We start from the raw sequence: 7537 nt of genomic DNA on the forward strand, positions 1-7537 counted from the left end.
AGCTGTCGCCAGAGCCGTGGCCCTACCGGAAAATGCTTCGCAGGCTGGCGCGGCGGCCCCACTTGGGCGCCGGTGTCGCCCAGGCTGACGGCCGCCGGAAAGCCCGCAGCCCCACGGGCTGTGGGGCCATGCGAGCGGCTGCCAAAGAGCTTTCCAACGAGGCACGGCTTTCCCTCCTGGCTCTTCGGGCGTGGGAGCTGTGGCCAGAGCCGTGGCCCTACCGGAAAATGCTTCGCAGGCTGGCGCGGCGGCCCGACGTGGGCGCCGGTGTCGCCCAGGCTGACGGCCGCTGGAAAGCCCGCAGCCCCACGGGCTGTGGGGCCACGCGAGCGGCTGCCAAAGAGCTTTCCAACGAGGCATGGATTTCCCTCCTGGCTCTTCGGGCGTGGGAGCTGTCGCCAGAGCCGCGGCCCTACCGGAAAATGCTTCGCAGGCTGGCGAGGCGGCGCCACGTGGGCGCCGGTGGCGCCAAGGCTGACGGCCGCCTCAAAGCCCGCAGCCCCACGGGCTTTGGGGCCATGTGAGCGGCTGCGAAAGAGCTTTCCAACGAGGCACTGCTTTCCCTCCTGGCTCTTCAGGCGTGGGAGCTGTCGCCAGAGCCGTGGCCCTACCAGAAAATGCTTCGCAGGCTGGCGCGGTGGCGCCACGTGGGCGCCGGTGTCGCCCAGGCTGACGGCCGCCGGAAAGCCCGCAGCCCCACGGGCTGTGGGGCCATGCGAGCGGCTGCCAAAGAGCTTTCCAACGAGGCACGGCTTTCCCTCCTGGCTCTTCGGGCGTGGGAGCAGTCGCCAGAGCTGCGGCCCTACCGGAAAATGCTTCGCAGGCTGGCGCGGCGGCCCGACGTGGGCGCCGATGGCGCCGAGGCTGACGGCCGCCGCAAAGCCCGCAGCCCCACGGGCTGTGGGGCCACGCGAGCGGCTGCCAAAGAGCTTTCCAACGAGGCATGGGTTTCCCTCCTGGCTCTTCGGGCGTGGGAGCTGTCGCCAGAGCCGCGGCCCTACCCGAAAATGCATCGCAGGCGGGCGCTGCGGCGCAACGTGGGCGCCGGTGGCGCCAAGGCTGACGGCCGCCGCAAAGCCCGCAGCCCCATGGGCTGTGGGGCCACGCGAGCGGCTGCCAAAGAGCTTTCCACCGAGGCACGGCTTTCCCTCCTGCCTCTTCGGGCGTGGGAGCTGTCGCCAGAGCCGTGGCCCTACCGGAAAATGCTTCGCAGGCTGGCGCGGCAGCGCCACGTGGGCGCCGGTGGCGCCGAGGCTGACGGCCGCTGGAAAGCCCGCAGCCCCACGGCCTGTGGGGCCACGCGAGCGGCTGCCAAAGAGCTTTCCAATGAGGCACGGCTTTCCCTCCTGGCTCTTCGGGCGTGGGAGCTGTCGCCAGAGCCGTGGCCCTACCGGAAAATGCTTCACAGGCTGGCGCGGCGGCCCGACTTGGGCGCCGATGGCGCCGAGGCTGACGGCCGCCGCAAAGCCCGCAGCCCCACGGGCTGTGGGGCCACGCGAGCGGCTGCCAAAGAGCTTTCCAACGAGGCACGGCTTTCCCTCCTGGCTCTTCGGGCGTGGGAGCTGTCGCCAGAGCAGCGGCCCTACCGGAAATTGCTTCGCAGGCTGGCGCGGTGGCACCACGTCGGCACCGGTGGCGCCCAGGCTGACGTCCGCCACAAAGCCCGCAGCCCCACGGACTGTGGGGCCACGTGAGCGGCTGCCAAAGAGCTTTCCAACGAGGCACGGCTTTCCCTCCTGGCTCTTCGGGCGTGGGAGCTGTCGCCAGAGCAACGGCCCTACCGGAAAATGCTTCGCAGGCTGGCGCGGCGGCGCAACGTGGGCGCCGGTGGCGCCGAGGCTGACGGCCGCCGCAAAGCCCGCAGCCCCACGGGCTGTGGGGCCACGCGAGCGGCTGCCAAAGAGCTTTCCAACAAGGCACGGCTTTCCCTCCTGGCTTTTCGGGCGTGGGAGCTGTCGCCAGAGCCGCGGCCCTACCGGAAAATGCTTCACAGGCTGGCGCGGCGGCCCGACGTGGGCGCCGGTGTCGCCGAGGCTGACGGCCGCCGCAAAGCCTGCAGCCCCACGAGCTGTGGGGACATGCGAGCGGCTCCCAAAGAGCTTTCCAACAAGGCACGGCTTTCCCTCCTGGCTCTTCGGGCATGGGAGCTGTCGCCAGAGACGCGGCCCTACCGGAAAATGCTTCGCAGGCTGGCGCAGCGGCCCCACGTGGGTGCCAGTGGCGCCGAGGCTGACGGCTGCCACAAAGCCCGCAGCCCCACGGGCTGTGGGGCCATGCGAGCGGCTCCCAAACAGCTTTCCAACGAGGCACGGCTTTCCCTCCTGGCTCTTCGGGCGTGGGAGCTGTCGCCAGAGCCGTGGCCCTACCGGAAAATGCTTCGCAGGCTGGCGCGGCGGCCCCACTTGGGCGCCGGTGTCGCCCAGGCTGACGGCCGCCGGAAAGCCCGCAGCCCCACGGTTTGTGGGGCCATGCGAGCGGCTCCCAAAGAGCTTTCCAACGAGGCACGGCTTTCCCTCCTGGCTCTTCGGGCGTGGGAGCTGTCGCCAGAGCCGTGGCCCTACCAGAAAATGCTTCGCAGGCTGGCGCGGTGGCGCCACGTGGGCGCCGGTGTCGCCCAGGCTGACGGCCGCCGGAAAGCCCGCAGCCCCACGGGCTGTGGGGCCATGCGAGCGGCTGCCAAAGAGATTTCCAACGAGGCACGGCTTTCCCTCCTGGCTCTTCGGGCGTGGGAGCAGTCGCCAGAGCTGCGGCCCTACCGGAAAATGCTTCGCAGGCTGGCGCGGCAGCGCCACGTGGGCGCCGGTGGCGCCGAGGCTGACGGCCGCCGCAAAACCCGCAGCCCCACGGGCTGTGGGGCCATGCGAGCGGCTGCCAAAGAGCTTTCCAATGAGGCACGGCTTTCCCTCCTGGCTCTTCGGGCGTGGGAGCTGTGGCCAGAGCCGTGGCCCTACCGGAAAATGCTTCACAGGCTGGCGCGGCGGCCCGACTTGGGCGCCGATGGCGCCGAGGCTGACGGCCGCCGCAAAGCACGCAGCCCCACGGGCTGTGGGGCCACGCGAGCGGCTGCCAAAGAGCTTTCCAACGAGGCACGGCTTTCCCTCCTGGCTCTTCGGGCGTGGGAGCTGTCGCCAGAGCAGCGGCCCTACCGGAAAATGCTTCGCAGGCTGGCGCGGTGGCACCACGTCGGCACCGGTGGCGCCCAGGCTGACGTCCGCCGCAAAGCCCGCAGCCCCACGGACTGTGGGGCCACGCGAGCGGCTGCCAAAGAGCTTTCCAACGAGGCACGGCTTTCCCTCCTGGCTCTTCGGGCGTGGGAGCTGTCGCCAGAGACGCGGCCCTACCGGAAAATGCTTCGCAGGCTGGCGCAGCGGAGCAACGTGGGCGCCGGTGGCGCAGAGTCTGACGGCCGCCTCAACGCCCGCAGCCCCATGGGCTGTGGGGCCACGCGAGCGGCTGCCAAAGAGCTTTCCAACGAGGCACGGCTTTCCCTCCTGGCTCTTCGGGCGTGGGAGCTGTCGCCAGAGCCGTGGCACTACCGGAAAATGCTTCGCAGGCTGGCGCGGCGGCGCAACGTGGGCGCCGGTGGCGCCGAGGCTGACGGCCGCCGCAAAGCCCGCAGCCCCACGGGCTGTGGGGCCACGCGAGCGGCTGCCAAAGAGCTTTCCAACAAGGCACGGCTTTCCCTCCTGGCTTTTCGGGTGTGGGAGCTGTCGCCAGAGCCGCGGCCCTACCGGAAAATGCTTCACAGGCTGGCGCGGCGGCCCGACGTGGGCGCCGGTGTCGCCGAGGCTGACGGCCGCCGCAAAGCCTGCAGCCCCACGAGCTGTGGGGACATGCGAGCGGCTGCCAAAGAGCTTTCCAACGAGGCACGGCTTTCCGTCCTGGCTCTTCGGGCATGGGAGCTGTCGCCAGAGACGCGGCCCTACCGGAAAATGCTTCGCAGGCTGGCGCAGCGGCCCCACGTGGGTGCCAGTGGCGCCGAGGCTGACGGCCGCCACAAAGCCCGCAGCCCCACGGGCTGTGGGGCCATGCGAGCGGCTCCCAAAGAGCTTTCCAACGAGGCACGGCTTTCCCTCCTGGCTCTTCAGGCGTGGGAGCTGTCGCCAGAGCCGTGGCCCTACCAGAAAATGCTTCGCAGGCTGGCGCGGAGGCGCCACGTGGGCGCCGGTGTCGCCCAGGCTGACGGCCGCCGGAAAGCCCGCAGCCCCACGGGCTGTGGGGCCATGCGAGCGGCTGCCAAAGAGCTTTCCAACGAGGCACGGCTTTCCCTCCTGGCTCTTCGGGCGTGGGAGCAGTCGCCAGAGCTGCGGCCCTACCGGAAAATGCTTCGCAGGCTGGCGCGGCGGCCCGACGTGGGCGCCGATGGCGCCGAGGCTGACGGCCGCCGCAAAGCCCGCAGCCCCACGGGCTGTGGGGCCACGCGAGCGGCTGCCAAAGAGCTTTCCAACGAGGCATGGGTTTCCCTCCTGGCTCTTCGGGCGTGGGAGCTGTCGCCAGAGCCGCGGCCCTACCCGAAAATGCATCGCAGGCGGGCGCTGCGGCGCAACGTGGGCGCCGGTGGCGCCAAGGCTGACGGCCGCCGCAAAGCCCGCAGCCCCATGGGCTGTGGGGCCACGCGAGCGGCTGCCAAAGAGCTTTCCACCGAGGCACGGCTTTCCCTCCTGCCTCTTCGGGCGTGGGAGCTGTCGCCAGACCCGTGGCCCTACCGGAAAATGCTTCGCAGGCTAGCGCGGCAGCGCCACATGGGCGCCGGTGGCGCCGAGGCTGACGGCCGCCGCAAAACCCGCAGCCCCATGGGCTGTGGGGCCATGCGAGCGGCTGCCAAAGAGCTTTCCAATGAGGCACGGCTTTCCCTCCTGGCTCTTCGGGCGTGGGAGCTGTCGCCAGAGCCGTGGCCCTACCGGAAAATGCTTCACAGGCTGGCGCGGCGGCCCGACTTGGGCGCCGATGGCGCCGAGGCTGACGGCCGCCGCAAAGCCCGCAGCCCCACGGGCTGTGGGGCCACGCGAGCGGCTGCCAAAGAGCTTTCCAACGAGGCACGGCTTTCCCTCCTGGCTCTTCGGGCGTGGGAGCTGTCGCCAGAGAAGCGGCCCTACCGGAAATTGCTTCGCAGGCTGGCACGGTGGCACCACGTCGGCACCGGTGGCGCCCAGGCTGACGTCCGCCACAAAGCCCGCAGCCCCACGGACTGTGGGGCCACGTGAGCGGCTGCCAAAGAGCTTTCCAACGAGGCACGGCTTTCCCTCCTGGCTCTTCGGGCGTGGGAGCTGTCGCCAGAGCAGCGGCCCTACCGGAAAATGCTTCGCAGGCTGGCGCGGCGGCGCAACGTGGGCGCCGGTGGCGCCGAGGCTGACGGCCGCCGCAAAGCCCGCAGCCCCACGGGCTGTGGGGCCACGCGAGCGGCTGCCAAAGAGCTTTCCAACAAGGCACGGCTTTCCCTCCTGGCTTTTCGGGCGTGGGAGCTGTCGCCAGAGCCGCGGCCCTACCGGAAAATGCTTCACAGGCTGGCGCGGCGGCCCGACGTGGGCGCCGGTGTCGCCGAGGCTGACGGCCGCCGCAAAGCCTGCAGCCCCACGAGCTGTGGGGACATGCGAGCGGCTCCCAAAGAGCTTTCCAACAAGGCACGGCTTTCCCTCCTGGCTCTTCGGCCGTGGGAGCTGTCGCCAGAGACGCGGCCCTACCGGAAAATGCTTCGCAGGCTGGCGCAGCGGCCCCACGTGGGTGCCAGTGGCGCCGAGGCTGACGGCTGCCACAAAGCCCGCAGCCCCACGGGCTGTGGGGCCATGCGAGCGGCTCCCAAAGAGCTTTCCAACGAGGCACGGCTTTCCCTCCTGGCTCTTCGGGCGTGGGAGCTGTCGCCAGAGCCGTGGCCCTACCGGAAAATGCTTCGCAGGCTGGCGCGGCGGCCCCACTTGGGCGCCGGTGTCGCCCAGGCTGACGGCCGCCGGAAAGCCCGCAGCCCCACGGGCTGTGGGGCCATGCGAGCGGCTCCCAAAGAGCTTTCCAACGAGGCACGGCTTTCCCTCCTGGCTCTTCGGGCGTGGGAGCTGTCGCCAGAGCCGTGGCCCTACCGGAAAATGCTTCGCAGGCTGGCGCGGCGGCCCCACGTGGGCGCCGGTGTCGCCCAGGCTGACGGCCGCTGGAAAGCCCGCAGCCCCACGGGCTGTGGGGCCACGCGAGCGGCTGCCAAAGAGCTTTCCAACGAGGCATGGATTTCCCTCCTGGCTCTTCGGGCGTGGGAGCTGTCGCCAGAGCCGCGGCCCTACCGGAAAATGCTTCGCAGGCTGGCGCGGCGGCGCCACGTGGGCGCCGGTGGCGCCGAGGCTGACGGCCGCCTCAAAGCCCGCAGCCCCACGGGCTTTGGGGCCATGTGAGCGGCTGCGAAAGAGCTTTCCAACGAGGCACTGCTTTCCCTCCTGGCTCTTCAGGCGTGGGAGCTGTCGCCAGAGCCGTGGCCCTACCAGAAAATGCTTCGCAGGCTGGCGCGGTGGCGCCACGTGGGCGCCGGTGTCGCCCAGGCTGACGGCCGCCGGAAAGCCCGCAGCCCCACGGGCTGTGGGGCCATGCGAGCGGCTGCCAAAGAGCTTTCCAACGAGGCACGGCTTTCCCTCCTGGCTCTTCGGGCGTGGGAGCAGTCGCCAGAGCTGCGGCCCTACCGGAAAATGCTTCGCAGGCTGGCGCGGCAGCGCCACGTGGGCGCCGGTGGCGCCGAGGCTGACGGCCGCCGCAAAACCCGCAGCCCCACGGGCTGTGGGGCCATGCGAGCGGCTGCCAAAGAGCTTTCCAATGAGGCACGGCTTTCCCTCCTGGCTCTTCGGGCGTGGGAGCTGTCGCCAGAGCCGTGGCCCTACCGGAAAATGCTTCGCAGGCTGGCGCCGCGGCCCCACGTGGGCGCCGGTGTCGCCCAGGCTGACGGCCGCTGGAAAGCCCGCAGCCCCACGGGCTGTGGGGCCACGCGAGCGGCTGCCAAAGAGCTTTCCAACGAGGCATGGATTTCCCTCCTGGCTCTTCGGGCGTGGGAGCTGTCGCCAGAGCCGCGGCCCTACCGGAAAATGCTTCGCAGGCTGGCGCGGCGGCGCCACGTGGGCGCCGGTGGCGCCGAGGCTGACGGCCGCCTCAAAGCCTGCAGCCCCACGGGCTTTGGGGCCATGTGAGCGGCTGCGAAAGAGCTTTCCAACGAGGCACTGCTTTCCCTCCTGGCTCTTCAGGCGTGGGAGCTGTCGCCAGAGCCGTGGCCCTACCAGAAAATGCTTCGCAGGCTGGCGCGGTGGCGCCACGTGGGCGCCGGTGTCGCCCAGGCTGACGGCCGCCGGAAAGCCCGCAGCCCCACGGGCTGTGGGGCCATGCGAGCGGCTGCCAAAGAGCTTTCCAACGAGGCACGGCTTTCCCTCCTGGCTCTTCGGGCGTGGGAGCAGTCGCCAGAGCTGCGGCCCTACCGGAAAATGCTTCGCAGGCTGGCGCGGCAGCGCCACGTGGGCGCCGGTGGCGCCGAGGCTGACGGCCGCCGCAAAACCCGCAGCCCCACGGGCTGTGGGGC

Source organism: Larus michahellis, unplaced genomic scaffold (genome assembly GCF_964199755.1).
Source record: "Larus michahellis unplaced genomic scaffold, bLarMic1.1 SCAFFOLD_26, whole genome shotgun sequence".
Taxonomy (NCBI): Eukaryota; Metazoa; Chordata; class Aves; order Charadriiformes; family Laridae; genus Larus; species Larus michahellis.